Genomic DNA, 15,341 nt, shown 5'->3' with positions numbered 1-15,341 from the left:
CTCTGCTCACTGCAAACTCCGCCTCCTGGGTTCACGCCATTCTCCTGCCTCAGCCTCCCAAGTAGCTGGGACTACAGGTGCCCACTACCACGTCTGGCTAATTTTTTTGTATTTTTAGTAGAGACGGGGTTTCACCGTGTTAGCCAGGATGTTCTCGATCTCCTGACCTTGTGATCCGCCCGCCTCAGCCTCCCAAAGTGCTGGGATTACAGGCGTGAGCCACAGCGCCCGGCCGAAACTGATTTTTAGAATACGAAATCTGTAGTAACAGCTTTTTTGGTAACAACATTTAGTGTAGCAAAAATGTGAATTTTTTAATGCCTTTTACACAAGCCATAATCTCCCCCAAATTGGTTCATTCCAGCATTTAAGTGCCTGAAAGCAGAGCAAAGGGGCGTGCAGGCTCCAACAGTTTGACTGAAGTAATGACTGATTTCATGTTAATTGCCACTGAGATAAGTCAGTGTGGCAGTTGGTACCAGCAGTACTAATCTATTTTTAAATTGGACATTTATTGGCTTGAACTGCTCTTAAAATTCTGCTATTTTTCCTCCTGGGAGGTTAATTATTCACATTTAAAAATTAGAACAAAACTTCCTTCTGCCGCTGTTTAAAATGCCTGAGCTGAAACTTCTAGGTAGAATTACTTTTAAGCATTTATGAGTCCTCATATTAATCAAGAACCTTTTTAATGGCTCAGTGTTGGGGTTTGTAACTGGGTATTTTACATTTATATGCTATGCTAGTAAACTTCAGCAAGGGGGTTGCCAGACTCAGGAATAAGTTTGATCTTCTGGTTATGGAATCTACTCCGGTTCCATCAGTCCTTCACAGTATTCAGCAAACCTGAGACTGAAGCTGAAGTCTTCAAACCTCCCAGCTTTGAAAATGCTGAAAGTGTGAGGATGTTTATTGTGGGGCTGAAATCACATGCAGCAGAGCTGGGCCAAATCATTTACCCCCAGCAAGACGCGTTCTTTTCCTAGCACGGTGCTGGCAGATGATGACAGCTTCTGAAAGCCCCCTCGGTGGACTGTGCCTTGTTTTTCTTAGGTTTGTTAGCTTTTTTATTGAGGTAAAATTTGCATAATACAATGAACAATTTATGTTTGTATGTATGTATGTATTTTGAGACTGGGTCTCACTTTGTTGCCCAGGCTGGAATACAGTGATGCGATCACAGCTCACTGCAGCCTCTAACTCTGGGCTCAAGCCATCTTCCTACTTCAGCCTCCTGAGCAGCTGGGAGTACAGGCGAGTGCCACCACACCCAGCTAATTTTTTAAATTTTTCATAGAGATGGGATTTTACTATATTACCCAGGCTGGTCTCCAACTCCCAGGGTTCAAGCAGTCCTCCTGCCTTGGCCTCCCAAACTGTTGGGATTGCAGGTTATGGAAGTCTATTTCATTTCTATCAGTCCTTTGCCATATTCAATGGGTAAGTCATTGTGCCAAGCCTACAATTAACCATTTTAAAGTGAACAATTCAGTGGCCTTTAATACATTCACAGTGTTATACAAACCACCACCTCTATCTAATTCCAAATCATTTTCATCACCCTAAAATAAAACCCCACACACATTAAGCAGCCCCTCCTTCTCCTCCTCTATGCCCCAGCTCCTGGAAAACACCAGTCTGCTTTCTGTCTGTATGTGTTTACCTATTCTGGGTATTTCATATAAGTGGAATCATACAATATGTGACCTTTTGTGTCTGGTTTCTTTCATTTAGCATGTTTTCATTTAGCATGTTGTAACATATATCAGTACTTCATTTTTTATGGCCAAGTACTACTCCATTGTGTGAATATACCACACTTTGTTTATCCATTCATCCATGGGTGGACATCTGGGTTGTGTCTACCTTTTGACCATTGTGAATGATGCTGCTATGAACGTGCATGTGCAAGTATTTGTTGGAGTACCTGTTTTCAATTCTTTAGGGTATACACCTAGCAGCAGAATTGCTGGATCACATGTTAACTTTAAGTTTTGGAAGAACCACCAGCCTGTTTTCCACCATTTTACATTTCTACCAGCAATGTGTGAGGGGTCTAATTTTTCCATTTCCTCACCAGCACTTGTTTTCTATTTTTAAAAAAGTATAGCTATCCTACTTGATATGAAGTAGTTTTTCATTGAATTGTATTTCGCCAATGGCCAATGATATTGAGTATCTCTTCATGTGTGTTACTTGGTTTAGAGTACCAGACATTATCATCAGCACACAGAATCTTACAAATCTTGCTCCAAATTTTCCTCCTATGGCTTTGGGAGGTCTGATAGCCCCACTTTAGATAAAATAGTGATGAGGTCTACAAATTCAGGTGGGATGACCCACCCATGCCACCAGAGGATGAAAGCTGAGGGGCAGGCAATATTCACCCAGTTTCTACCTGAGAGTTTCATGTGGGGATAGGAAGAGTTATGGTGCCTGCCCCCTGCCCCAGTCATGTGGATGTGGCCATTGGTTTTCTGATATGGGTGCTGTGTTGAGCACTGAGGCAATGTGGGCAGTAGGTCTTTCCCGAAGGGGCCATCATTCCAGAGTAGGTCTTAGGAAAGGAGTGGGTCCAGAGACAGTAACTGGGAATTAGACCTCAGAACCGGCCTTAGGTCATGGAAGAGATACCTGGCAGTTCAGCCGATCAGCCAGGATCTTTCCTGAGAGCATATGCAGAGCTCAGGTGGGGCCCCTGTCAAGTGGTGGAAATTCCTGCAGTGTTTCCTAAATTCCAGGAAGATGAGAACCACCTAGAGTAATTGTTGAAAATGTCAAATTCCCCTGCCCAATAAATCTACCACCTCCTCCGCCCCAGGAGATAATGTTTACCATCTGGGAATCTGGGAAATGCTGGCTATGGTGACAAGATAAACTACAGAGGTCATACCCTGTGGGCTAGATAATCTGGGATTATGACCTCTCTTGTCGCTTCTTGGCCTTCTGGGGAGTCCTGTGTACATGTCCCAGTCTGTGCTAGGGGTTCTCATGGGGAGGGGTGTGGGTTCACACTCAGCCCCTAGCCCCCAGTGCTCATGGGGGCTTCCTACAGTCTCTCTGTCCCAGTGTCCCAGGAAGCTCTGTTGGTGAGACACCCACAAGGGCGTGGGAAACAAAGCCAGGGGCTCATCACCTTCCTGTTCCCCTCACAAGTGTGCAGTACCCCTCTATCTCCAGACGGGGGATCTTTGACTCATTTATTAAGGAAGGTGTGGTTTTTATCTTTGCTTCTTCATCTTGGAAGAGGCCAAGACTGTGCTCCGTGGGAGCACCAGATGATGTTTATCACAACAGGCAGAGATGGAGGAAAATGATATTTGGGTCAAAATGGAAAATACTGGAGACTTCAAGTGAGGAGTAGTGTGAAAACTGTCCTGGCCCTCAGTGCCCCCAACCCCTGGTGAATCAGGGTGGGTGACTTTCCCGGGTTAGGACGGTGGGCTGGCTTCTGCTGGCTGCTCCCTGGGTGCAGAAAACCCTGCTCCATGGGCCCCTGATGTAGGAGCTTCTCCCAGAGAGAGGGTAGTCAGGAAGCACACTGTGGGGGTGGTGGGCCTGAGGGGAGAAACGTCCTGGACTGTTGAAGGGGAACCATGCATGGTCTTCTGGCTTTGGCTTCGGCTGCAGGCCATAAGCCCTCCCGGGATCTTGCATACTTGGGATTCCTGGAGTCTCATGCATGCTGCCACCAGCACAAGCACCCCAAGAGGAACCAAGTGGATAACTGGGATGCAGCTTTTCCTCCCTAAGGAATGCTTGGTGGGGGGAGAGCCCCGCTCGGTATGGCATGTGACTGCTTGAAAATGCTGTCTGCCCCTGCCTGGCGACCTCCCCGGGGAGATATTGGCTGAGGTGAGGCCAGGAGTGTAGTGTGACATCCCCCCTCCCTCCCCAAGGCGACAGGCCGGGCAGGCAGCAGGCTCATGAGGGCAGTGGGCAGCCACTTAAACACTGTGTGTTCTCTCCCAAGGCTGCTCAGAGCCGCAAGGGGCTGGAAGTTGGGCAGGGTGGGTGAGTGAGTAGGTCGGGGGGGAGGAGACTCCGCGGCTGTCCTGAGCCAAGCCACTCCCAGGACATTTCCTTAAAGGCTTTTGAATAGCAAGTGAATCCTGCCTGCTGGTACCAGGTAGGCCAAATAACTAATTTATAAGGGGTTTTCACGAAGCAGGAGGACTGTTTCTTTTCCTGGGAAGATAGGACTGAGTGGTCAGAACCCAGCTGGATGGAGAGGCTTGGGGAGATGCCAGGGTAGCCTCTGCAGGGGCTGAGGCTCTTCCTCAAACTCAAAGTCTTCCTGGGGGACCAGATCCCACCCAGGAAGCAGCCATTTCTCTGTCTGCCTAGTGTCCTAGACCCCCCCTCCAGATGCGGCTGGTGGTGCACCTGCCTTCCCTCAGACCCATAGGTTTTACACTGCCTCCAAGATTCCTTTATGTAGGCTCTGAAACTCTGTTCCTTTCTCCTGGCGAAGCAGCGTAATTGTTTTGGGTAAAAACCTGGGGTTCCTCATCTTGCGCCAAGAAGATTAAACAGACTGACACATGAGTGGGCTAAGGAGCAGAAAGTTTAATAGGCAGAAGGAAGGAGAAAGGAGAGTAGCTCTCTTTCGAGAGAGAGGTGTCCGAAAGGGAAAAGCCAGCCTTCGGTGGACTGCGCCAGACTTTGTAGGCAGGCTTGAGGAGGCGGCATCTGATTTACATAGGGCCCACAGATTGGTTCGATCAGGTGTGATGTTTACGTGGTGTGTGGGAGAAGGCTGGTTTTTCCCCCAATCTTATTATGCAAATGGACTTTCTACTCTGCTAGCACCATCTTTTCAGCTCCTTACTGTATACATGGCTGGCAAAGAGAAGAAAACGGCAAATAGAGCCGCCATTTTGAACATGCCTGTTCCCAGGTAGCATTTTCCTGTTGCCACAACAGGCATTTGCCTGTCCAAGCTTCCAGCTTCCTTGTCTATGTCTGCAGCTGGATTTTACAGGCTGGTCTTTGTTAGAAAACAAAATGATTTTGGGGGCTGCTTTTCATCAAAAGGAAAACCTTACCAAGGGCTTCCTTACCTTCACTGTCTGCCTAAATAATTCCTTTTTAACTCCTATATCACTGGTCCTCCAGGCAGTAGAGTTGCTGGGAGCCTACCCTGCTGCTGTCTCAGCCTTTTCTGTCAAGCTGGAGTTTACCCCTAGGAGCCTGCAGGTGAGGACGGAAGCACAGGTCTTACAGGGGCCAGGCCTCTCTAAGCAACTTCCCTGCAGTATCTCATGGACTCATCCCTGCTGATCTGGGAAAGGTAACATGTTATTACAAGTTCTGCAGGTAGACTCTGGCAGAGTCAGAACCTGTGCCGAGGTCTGCCTGATGCCAAGGCCTGTGTCCGTCACAGCTGTGCACCGGGAAAGGATCTTAGCACCATTGTATGTGGCTGTGGGCAGGCAACTGCCCCTCTCCCATCCTCGCCCATTTCTAGGGTGCCTTTCAGCTCTAGAAAGACACTAAAATTCCAGTCCAGCTCCTATAAGGGTCTCCTCCACTCCTTTCCGTAGGCTCCTGGCTTTGGAAACCTTTCCCTCTGGAACCTTGCCAGGTGGAAGTGGGATGAGATTAGAGAGGGCAAAGTGTCTGTCAAAGTTTCAAAAGGAAACTTCAAGTTCCGTGTAAGGCCATAGCATGCACCAGAGCGGCGTGCTCTTTGCTATTGGGCAGGCAATTTTGGTTCCCCAACCTGGGAAGAAAAATCACTTCAACACTTGCTACTTCAGTTGGAAATTCCCTTAGCGCTGGTAATTGACGGGAGCAGCACGGAAGAGCCGGGCAGAGGGTGGTCACAGCATGTAGCCTCTTCTGCAGGGAGTTGGGATGGACAGAATGGCCTGTGGTTAGGGGGGTGTGTGTGTGTGTGTAAGAAGAACCACAGAATGGTGCTGCCCAATGCCCCTGGAATTAGTCTTAGCTGGGGAATCTACAGAGACATAGTGAGGAGCCTAGGTGGGGCTGGGTCTTGAGCCCAGGTACAGCAGGGGAGGGGCCGGAGCCCTAGGCAGGCTGGTGGGGTGCAGCTCTGGCCAGGAACACCTCCCCAGCAAACGCTGGAGATTATAGAGACTGGCTGCCAGCCAGATCATGAAGTAGATAAGTGCTATCAAACAGCATGGCATGCTACTGAGAAATTTATTATTATTATTTGTAATATTAAAAGATTAAAAGAGCTGGGCATGGTGGCTCATGCCTATAATCCCAGCACTCTGGGAGGCTGAGGCAGGCAGATCACCTGAGGTTGGGAGTTCAAGACTAGCCTGGCCAACATGGTGAAACCCCGTTTCTACTAAAAATACAAAAATTAGCTGGGCGTGGTGGTGTGCGCCTGTAATCCCAGTTACTCAGGAGGCTGAGGCACGAGAATCACTTGAACTTGGGAGGCAGAGGTTGTGCCTACCACACTCCAGCCTGGGAGAAAACACAAGACTCTGTCTCAAAAAAAAAAAAAAAAAAAAAAAAATTAAAAGATTAAAAGATCCTTGACAAGCGAGTGTACTTTTTCCACAAGTTCCCTGCTGTTAAGTGTCTATGTTGTTTCCAATTTTTTGCTATGAGGAAAAAAATGCTAAAATTAATGTTTGTATTTTTGTCTGAAAGTTTTTATTGTTTCAGTTGTATTTATTTTGAATGTGTGTATATATAAAATATATATTACAATATATAATACGTATCTATCCCTACACATATTTGTGATGGTTAATTGTGTCAGTTTGACTGGGGCAAGGGATGTCTAGATAGCTGGTAACATTAATTCTGTGGCGTGCGCCTGGAATCCTAGTTACTCCAAAGGCTGAAGCAGGAGAATTGCTTGAGCCCCAGAGTTGGAGGCCAGTCTGGGCAACATAGTGAAAACTTCTCAATAAAAATAAATCAATAAAGAAGCAAAAAATAAAAAACTTAAAAAAAATGAAAACTTTAAAAGCATTATTCCTGAGTGTATATTGGATTCCAGAAGAGGTTAGCATTCGAATCCACTGGGTGAGAGTGAATCCAAAGAAGATCCACCCTCATCCAATTCATTGAGGGCCCTAATAGAACAAAAGAGCAGAAGCTAGGTGAATCTGCTCTCTCTTCTTCAGCTGAGACATTCATCTTTACCTGCCCTCACACACCAGAGTTCCTTGTGCTTGGGAGTTTGGACTCCAGGACTTAGAGGTCCCCTCCCTCCACCTGTTCTCCGGTTTCCTGACTTAGGCTGAAATTACACAACCAGGTTTGCTGGTTCTCCAGCTTGCAGACAGCATATTGTGGGACTTCTCAGCCTCCATAATTACGAGTCAATTTTCATAATAAATCTCTCTCTTTTGTGACACACACACACAAACACACACACACACACACACACACTCTCCCTCTCTCTCTCTCCCCTATTGGTTCTGTTTCTCAGGAGAACCCTGACTAATGCAATATTATTGTCTTAATATTGAATCATTTGAGAGTAAACTGTCAACATTACAATTCTGTATCCCAAAATACTTCAGGATTTATCTCCTAAAAATAAGGATGTTCTTTTTAAAAGCCAACAGTACCATGATCCAAGTATCAAATTCAGGAAATTTAACATTGATACACTATTATCTAATATGCAATCCATATTATTTACTTTTTATTTGGAGTCTCTCTCTGTCACCCAGGCTGGAGTGCAGTGGCACAATCTCGGCTCACTGCAGCCTCCACCTCCCGGGTTCAAGTGATCCTCTCACCTCAGCCTCCCAAGTAGCTGGGATTACAGGTGCCTGCCACCATCCCCAGCTACCATATTCCAATCATTTTGTAATTTTTAAAATTTTTATTTATTTATCTTTTGAGACAGAGTCTCATTCCACCTAGGCTGGAGTGCTATGGCGTGATCTTGGCTCACTGCAGCCTCTGCTTCCTGGGTTCAAGCAATTCTCGTGCCTCAGCCTCCCGAGTAGCTAGAATTACAGGTGCACACTACCACGCCTGGCTAATTTTCCTGTGTTTTTAGTAGAAACGGGGTTTTGCCATGTTGGCCAGGCTGGTATCGAACTCCTGACCTAAGTGCTGGAATTACAGGTGTGAGCCACTGCACCTGGCCTCCAATCTTTTTTTTAAGTCAGTTTTATTTCATTAATACAGACTACCACTTCAGTCCATTTTTATTTTCATTTCACTGACCAGCCAGTGGTATAATGTCTTGCATTCTAGTCTCCTCAAGGAGTTGGTTAACATGGTTCTCTGTTCCCTGTGTCCCTGGAAACTAGAACTAGAAGTTAGACCTAAAAGCTCATGTAGACTATTGTTAAACATTTAAACAAAAATACTTTAGAGGAAATGCTGTATGTTTCAGACTTCCTCATATCAGAAGGCCCTTAATGGGAGGTTGCTCACATTTAGGGGTGCAAAGTATGAACTCTAAGGTGGTGGCTGCTGAATCTTGGGGTAATATTTTGGCACAGTGCGAATCCCTGTTTGTTCCCTAGCAAACCTTTTCCTAATGGCTCTAGCATCCACTAATGACCCTTGCCTGTCTGATTCAATGATGTCATCACAGGCCTCTGTAAAGAAGGGCAAGCATTCATGCATCAGCCAGGATGGACTACAGGTGTTCCTAAAAAGCCAGGATAAGAATTTCTTTTTTACCTTTAAATACCAATTTTCAGAGTGTATTAGTCTGCTAGGGCTGGCATAAGAAAATACCACACACTGGGTGGCTTACACAGAAATTTATTTTCTCACAGTTGTGGAGACTGGAAGTCCAAGATCAAGAAACTGGCAGGGTTGGTTTCTGGTGAGGCCTCTTTCCTTGGCTTGCAGATGGCCACCTTCTTGCTGTCCCCTCACATGGCCTTACCTCTGTGGGTCCACACTCTTTGTGTCTCTTCTTCTTATAAGGACACTTGTCTTTTTGCTTTAGGGCTTTATAAACTCTCTTAATCTTAGTTACCTTTGGAAAGGTCTTGTCTCCAAATATTTTTACATCACCTTGGGGGTTAAGGCTTCAACCTATGAATTTAGGGGGTAGCAGGGAGTGGTACACAATTCAATCCATAGCACAGAGCAAGGAGTTGGTGTAAAAATCTGTACAGTAATGGCAAATGAGACTCTCTCTCCCTGGTTTTTTTTTTTCTCTCTCTCTCTTCTGTCCCTATAAACTCATATGAAGTCATGAGTTTCAATTAAATCAATGTTTTCTTTTATGTTCAAATAATTCCAAATTTGGTCAATCCTTTGTGGTGGTTCTTCTGTATTTTTGACATGTACCCCAGAGAGTAAGCTACCCTGGGCTCACTTTGTTTCCCTGCCCCATACCTGGAAAAGCCATTTCTCTAGCCCTGAATCCTTCTGTGGAAAATATATTTAGAAACCAAGATTTGGAGTTGAAGTTTGCTTATTGCTACTGAAGTGTCGTTTCCAGCACTTTCAAGAGCTAAGAGATTTTTTTAAAACCATAAATTGACATTAACATTTCCAATTTAAATTTAACTTAACACTTTTTTTCTTAACTCTGTGTATTAGTCTGTTCTCACACTGCTATAAAAGAAATACCCGAGACTGGTTAATTTATAAGGAAAAGGGGTTTAATTGGCTCAGGGTTCCACAGGCTGTACAGGACGCATGGCAGCGTCTGCTTTTGGGGAGGCCTCAGGTAACTTTTACTCATGGCAGAAGGCAAAGTGGGAGCAGGTGTCTTACATGGCGGGAGCAGGACCGAGAAGTGGGCCAGGAGGAGAGGGGAGGCGCTACACACCTTTAAACAATCAGGTCTCATGAGAACTCTGTCACCAGGCAGCACCAAGGGGATGGTGCTAAACCATTCATGAAGGATCCACCCCCATGATCGAATCACCTCCCACCAGGCCCCACTTCCAACACTGGGGGTTGTAATTCGACATGAGATTGGGTGGGGACACAGATCCAAACCCTATCACTTTGATTTTATATTTTTGTTTCTTTTTTCTTACTCTGAAAATCTTGGTTTCTGTTAACACAATCCAGTTGATGCATAAAATGAACTATCACATTTACCTATTTATTACACATTTACCTTGATTTATTGTATAATATAAAAAAGTTTCAAAATTACAATTCAATATTGTTAATAACAATAAAACTAGAGTTAAGTAACAAGATTTTTTGAAGATTTTTATCCTTCAAACATATCTATGTATGTGAAGTTAGAATAGTATATTAAACTCATTTAAATAATTTTTTCTTTGTTTTCATATTACCAATTTGATATATCATTAGGGTCATTTATTCATGTTTATATTCAACATTAAGGCTAATTTTGTTTTTTAATTTAATTTTATTTTTGAACACATACAACATATCCTGTATTAAAAAGTGTATGTGGAGAAGTCTCAATCCTATCCCTGTCTCATCTACCCTGTTCTACCTTCCAGTCTTTCTTTTTGCAATACATACACCACACACACACACACATGCACACACACTAATATATGCGGCCCTGCACCTTGCTTTTTTCATTTAGTTGTATCTCCTGGCAATCACTCCATATGTAGCGAGCCTTCTCACTTTTTTGGTATGGCTGGACAGTGCCCCATTGTGTGACTGTACCATAGCTTCTTCAACTAGTCCTCTAATGATGGGCATCTTCATTGTTTCTAATCTTTCAATGTTACAAACAATGTCAGAATGAATCATCTTGTGCTTATGTTCCTTTTGATTTGTGAAGGTGTGTCTGCAGTGCAAACTCCTAAAAGTGTCATTGCTACTTTAAAACATAAATGCATGTGTAATTCTGTTAGATATTGCCAAATTCTCCTCCATAAGGGCTGTGCCATTTTGCACTTATTAGCAACATATAAATATGCCTATTTCCTTACAGCTTCGTCAATGGAAGTGTTATCTAAATTTGACTTCTGCATTTTGGCTGATCTGATAGGTGAGAGGTTGGATTTGAGGACAGCCGTAATTTACATTTCTCTATGAGTGAGATTGAGCATCTTTTTAAATGTTAAAAGTGTTTTGAATCTTCTTTTTTGTGAACTATTTATATTCTTTGCCTATTATTTACTAGATTGTAGTCTAATTTTTTAAAAAATTAACCTAAATATTTTTTGATGCAAGAAAAGTCACTTTTCGCCTACCTGTCAGAGAGATATAAAACACAAAACCAAACCAACAAGTAAATATCTCAATACTGTGCTTTGCTCCCTCACCCCCAAACTCACTCTAAACAAAAAGTTTTGGCGATCCCTTACATTTTAACTTTTCTTCGTAGGCCCTATTGCATCGGCTGGAATGTTTTGGCACTAAACCATCATTTTATGATTTTTCAAAATCTTGGCCAGTCAGCTGGTTTTGTTAGATTGTGACATTAACGAAACAAAGGTTGCAGCTTTGATACCCACATGTGCTGCTGGCTCTACACCCAGAAAAGTTGTTCCCAGCCAGAAGCAGGGCTGCCCAGCTGCCTTACATGCAGACGGAAGTCCCAAAAGAACAGCTGGGGATGGGGAGGTAATGGCGTCATCTCCAAACATAGTTCACTCAGGGGGTGAATGCCCCAACTCCTGGCTCTGGAGGCCTGATGTAGGTATTTGCCCGGGAATTTCACTGTGAGCTCAGGAGCCAGTTGAGAAGATACATGTGCCAAACAGGAAAGCATGCAGAACTCCATATCATGTGGTTCTGAAGCTGGCTGCCCCAAATGGAGTGACAGATGGGGCTCCCCAATGTGATCTCAGAAGTAGCCCTAAATATGTGCAAAGTTCCTCTATTCGTTATCTATTGCTGCATAACCAACTGGCCAAAAATGAAGGGCTTCAAAGAGCAAAACACATATATTACCTTGCATGTTTCTGTGGGTCAGCAATTCTAGTGGTTCAGCTGGGTAGCTCTCTGTGAGGTTGTGGTCAAGATGTCAGCCAGGACTGCAGTCCTCTGAAGGCATGACTGGGGCTGGAGAGCCCACTTCCAAGATAGTCACTGTTACAGATTGAATGTCTGTGTCCTCCTTAAATTCATATGATGAAACTTCATTCACAATGTGATGATATTTGGAGGTGGGGTCCTTGGAGGTGATTAGGTCATGAGGGTGGAACCTTCATGAATGAGATTAGTGTCCTTATAAAAGAGACCCCAGAGAGCTCCCTTGCCTCTTTCACCATGGGAGGACATGGCAAGAAGACAGCCATCTATGAACCAGGAAGTTGGCCCTCTCCAGACCCTGAATCTGCCGGTGCCTTGATCTGGGACTTCCCAGTCTCCAGAACTATGAGAAAGAAATATCTGTTGTTTATGAGCCACCTGGTCTGTAGTATTTTTGTTAGGACAGCCTGAACAGACTAGAACAGTCACTCACATGGCTGGCTGGTTCATGCTGGCTGTGGACTCAGCTCTTCCCTTGTGGACTCCCACAGACATCCCAAAGACCATGCTGGAATGTCTTTGCAGCATGATGCCCAGGGCTCCTCAGAGCAAGAGATTGAAGGGAGAGCAAGGGGGATGCTGCAAGGGTTTTCAGGATCCGGTCTTGCAGTCACACACCATCACTTCTGCTAAACTCTATTTGTTAGAAGTGAATCACTAAGTCTGGCCCACACCAAAGGGGAGAGGAATTAGCCTTCACCTTTTAAAGGGAGTTGTCACAATGAATTTGTGAACATATTTAAGAATCACTACAGTTCCCAAGGCCAGGATGCTTTTTCTCTTATAATGAAAGCAGTGGGTGACTGCTGGGTGACTGCTGACCTGTGAGGCATGTTCACCTCCGGTACACATAATAGTAAATCAGAAGATGCAGCCTCCTTCCAGGTAGGTGGCTTTCCCCCTTAGGAGCTGACTTTCATCACACCGGCCTTCAGTGTGGTGTCCTTTTGGATATTAACAGTCCTTTGACCTGTTAATATCAGTGGAACCAGTTAAAACACAGATTTCTGTGTCTCATCAAGAGATTCTATTCCAGTGGGTCCAAGGGGCTAGTGAATCTGCATTGTTACAAGTGTTCCAGATAAAGTAAGCTCTTTGGCCCTGGCCCAGAAAAAGAGTGAGATGCTGACTTTTCTAGCACTGTGCTTCGGTGTCACTCACCAATCCCACCCCAACCCCACTGAGGGCAAGTTGGACCACATTGCTGTATCCTGTTGAGCACTCATAGCACCACACCTGGCAGAGGTAACCGCGTCATGAGTTTTTGGTGGATGGATGACAGACGGGAGAATGAATGAATTCAGGAATGATCTCAACTCAGTTGCACTGACTTTAATGATGCTTTTTCAAAAGTTAATATTTTCAACATCACTTAAGAGATTATTCCTGTGAAAAAAATGTTTAGCTTGATTCTCATGAGGCCTTTGACCCAATGACCTTTTATAGAAAATATAAGGGATAAAGGAATATGTTATGTGATATCTTGAGAAAATAGGATTTGGAGCATTCAGTAAGATGACTGGCCTGGAGTCTTGACAAAGTCAATGTCACAGGGGGAAAATGGCTGGAGTATTGTTCTAGATCAAGGGCTGGTGAACTATGGGCTGCGGGTCTGTTGCCTGTTTTTATAAATGAAGTTTCATTTGAACATAATGATGCTCACTAACTTAGGTATTGACTATGGCCGCTTTTGTGCTATATTGACATGGCTGAGCTATTGCAACAGAAACAGTGTTGCCTGAAAACCTAATGTGTTTACTATCTGGCTTTTAAGAAAAAGTTAACTGACCCCTGCTCTAAATGAGAAGAGATTAATGACTCTTCTGCTTCCACCCATGGCATAGTAACTAGTACTGACTGGCCATCCTGCCATACATAACTAGAAAGTCGGGTAAATATATCAAATAACTGGTTTCAGACATAGTTGGTAGGACAGGGCTCTAATCAAGACAGAAAGGAAACAAACAAGGTGAGCCTTCCAACCACCCAGACGTTCTGTCAGAGCCATTTGCTGAATTCCAACACAGAGAGGGAGAAGCTAAGCAAAATGCAGAAGTCTCACTGAGCTGAAGACGCAGATACTGGAGTTCGGGGAGACTAAGGCAGAAAGAACCCTTTAGAAGAAGAAACTATGCAGAGAAAGAATTCCAGGTTGGCAGAGTGCAGTGCCTCATGCCTGTAATCCCAACACTTTGGGAGGCTGAGGCGGGAGCATGGTTTGAGCCCAGGAGTTTGTGACCAGCCTGGCCAATATGGTGAAACCCCATCTCTAGTAAAAATGCAACAGTTAGCTGGGCGTGGTGGTGGGTGCCTATAGTCCCAGCTACTTGGGAGGCTGAGGCACAAGAATCACTGGAACCCAGGAGGTGGAGGTTGCAGTGAGCCAAGATTGCACCAGGGCAGCAGAGCAAGACTCTGCCTCAAAAAAAACGAAAAAAAAGATTTCCAGATCATAGGGTTCCCCTCGAGTCTTTGGCTAAATATCAATCGGCACATGTGCAGAGTGAGGCACCACAAGGTGGATCAAAGCACCACCGGGGAAAGAATGGTTGCCAGGGAACTGTGAACTAAACAAATTCTGGAGCTTATACAGAGTTGGGAGATGCTTAAAATTTGAACAACCAGAGTGAAAAGACCTCATTGGACACCAAGGGCTTTGAGTAGAGTACCAGAAAGACCACATCTCAGGATTAGGACCAAACTAACCTAAAATAAAGGCTACTCTAGATCTTCCTAAAAAAAAAAAGAATAGGTCAATCCATAAATGAATCAACTGCCTACAAAAGCAAAATGCAACAATCTTTAAAGGAAGGCAATCTAGGCTGGACGCAGGGACTCACACCTCGAATCCCAGCACTTTGGGAGGCTGAGACAGGAGGGTTGCTTGAGCCCAGGAGTTCAAGACCAGTCTGGGCAACATAGTGAGACCCCCCCCTCATCTCTACAAAAAAATCAAAAAATTAACTGGCTGTAGTGGTACTCACCTGTAGTTCTAGCTACTTAGGAGGCTGAGGTGGGAGAATCGCTTGAGTTGGGAAGTTGAGGCTGCAGTGAGCTGAGATCACGCCACTGCTCTCCAGCCTGGGCAACAGAGCAGGACTCTGTCTCAAAAAAAATAAATAAATAAAAAAAGAGAGAGAGAGAGACAATATAGATGCCTTTAGCATTTTATTCCAAATGAATTTTGAATTTTGTCAAGTGCTTCTGCGTCTGCTAACCTTTACCTAGTGTCATATTTTTTGGTGAAAGACTGAATGTTTTCTCTAAGATGAGGGCCAAGGAAAGGAAGTTTTCTTTCATCACTTCTGTTAAACATTTTGCTGTGATCCTAGCCATACAAAAAGTCAAGAAAAAAGAAACAAAAGCACATATGTTGGAAAGGAAGACGTAAAACATGATTGTGACCATAGAAAATCTCAAGGAGTTTACACAAAAGCTGCTAA

The sequence above is a fragment of the Gorilla gorilla genome, chromosome 19 (genome assembly GCF_029281585.2).
Source record: "Gorilla gorilla gorilla isolate KB3781 chromosome 19, NHGRI_mGorGor1-v2.1_pri, whole genome shotgun sequence".
NCBI classification, from domain to species: domain Eukaryota; kingdom Metazoa; phylum Chordata; class Mammalia; order Primates; family Hominidae; genus Gorilla; species Gorilla gorilla.
Note: the sequence above shows the minus strand (reverse complement) of the source record.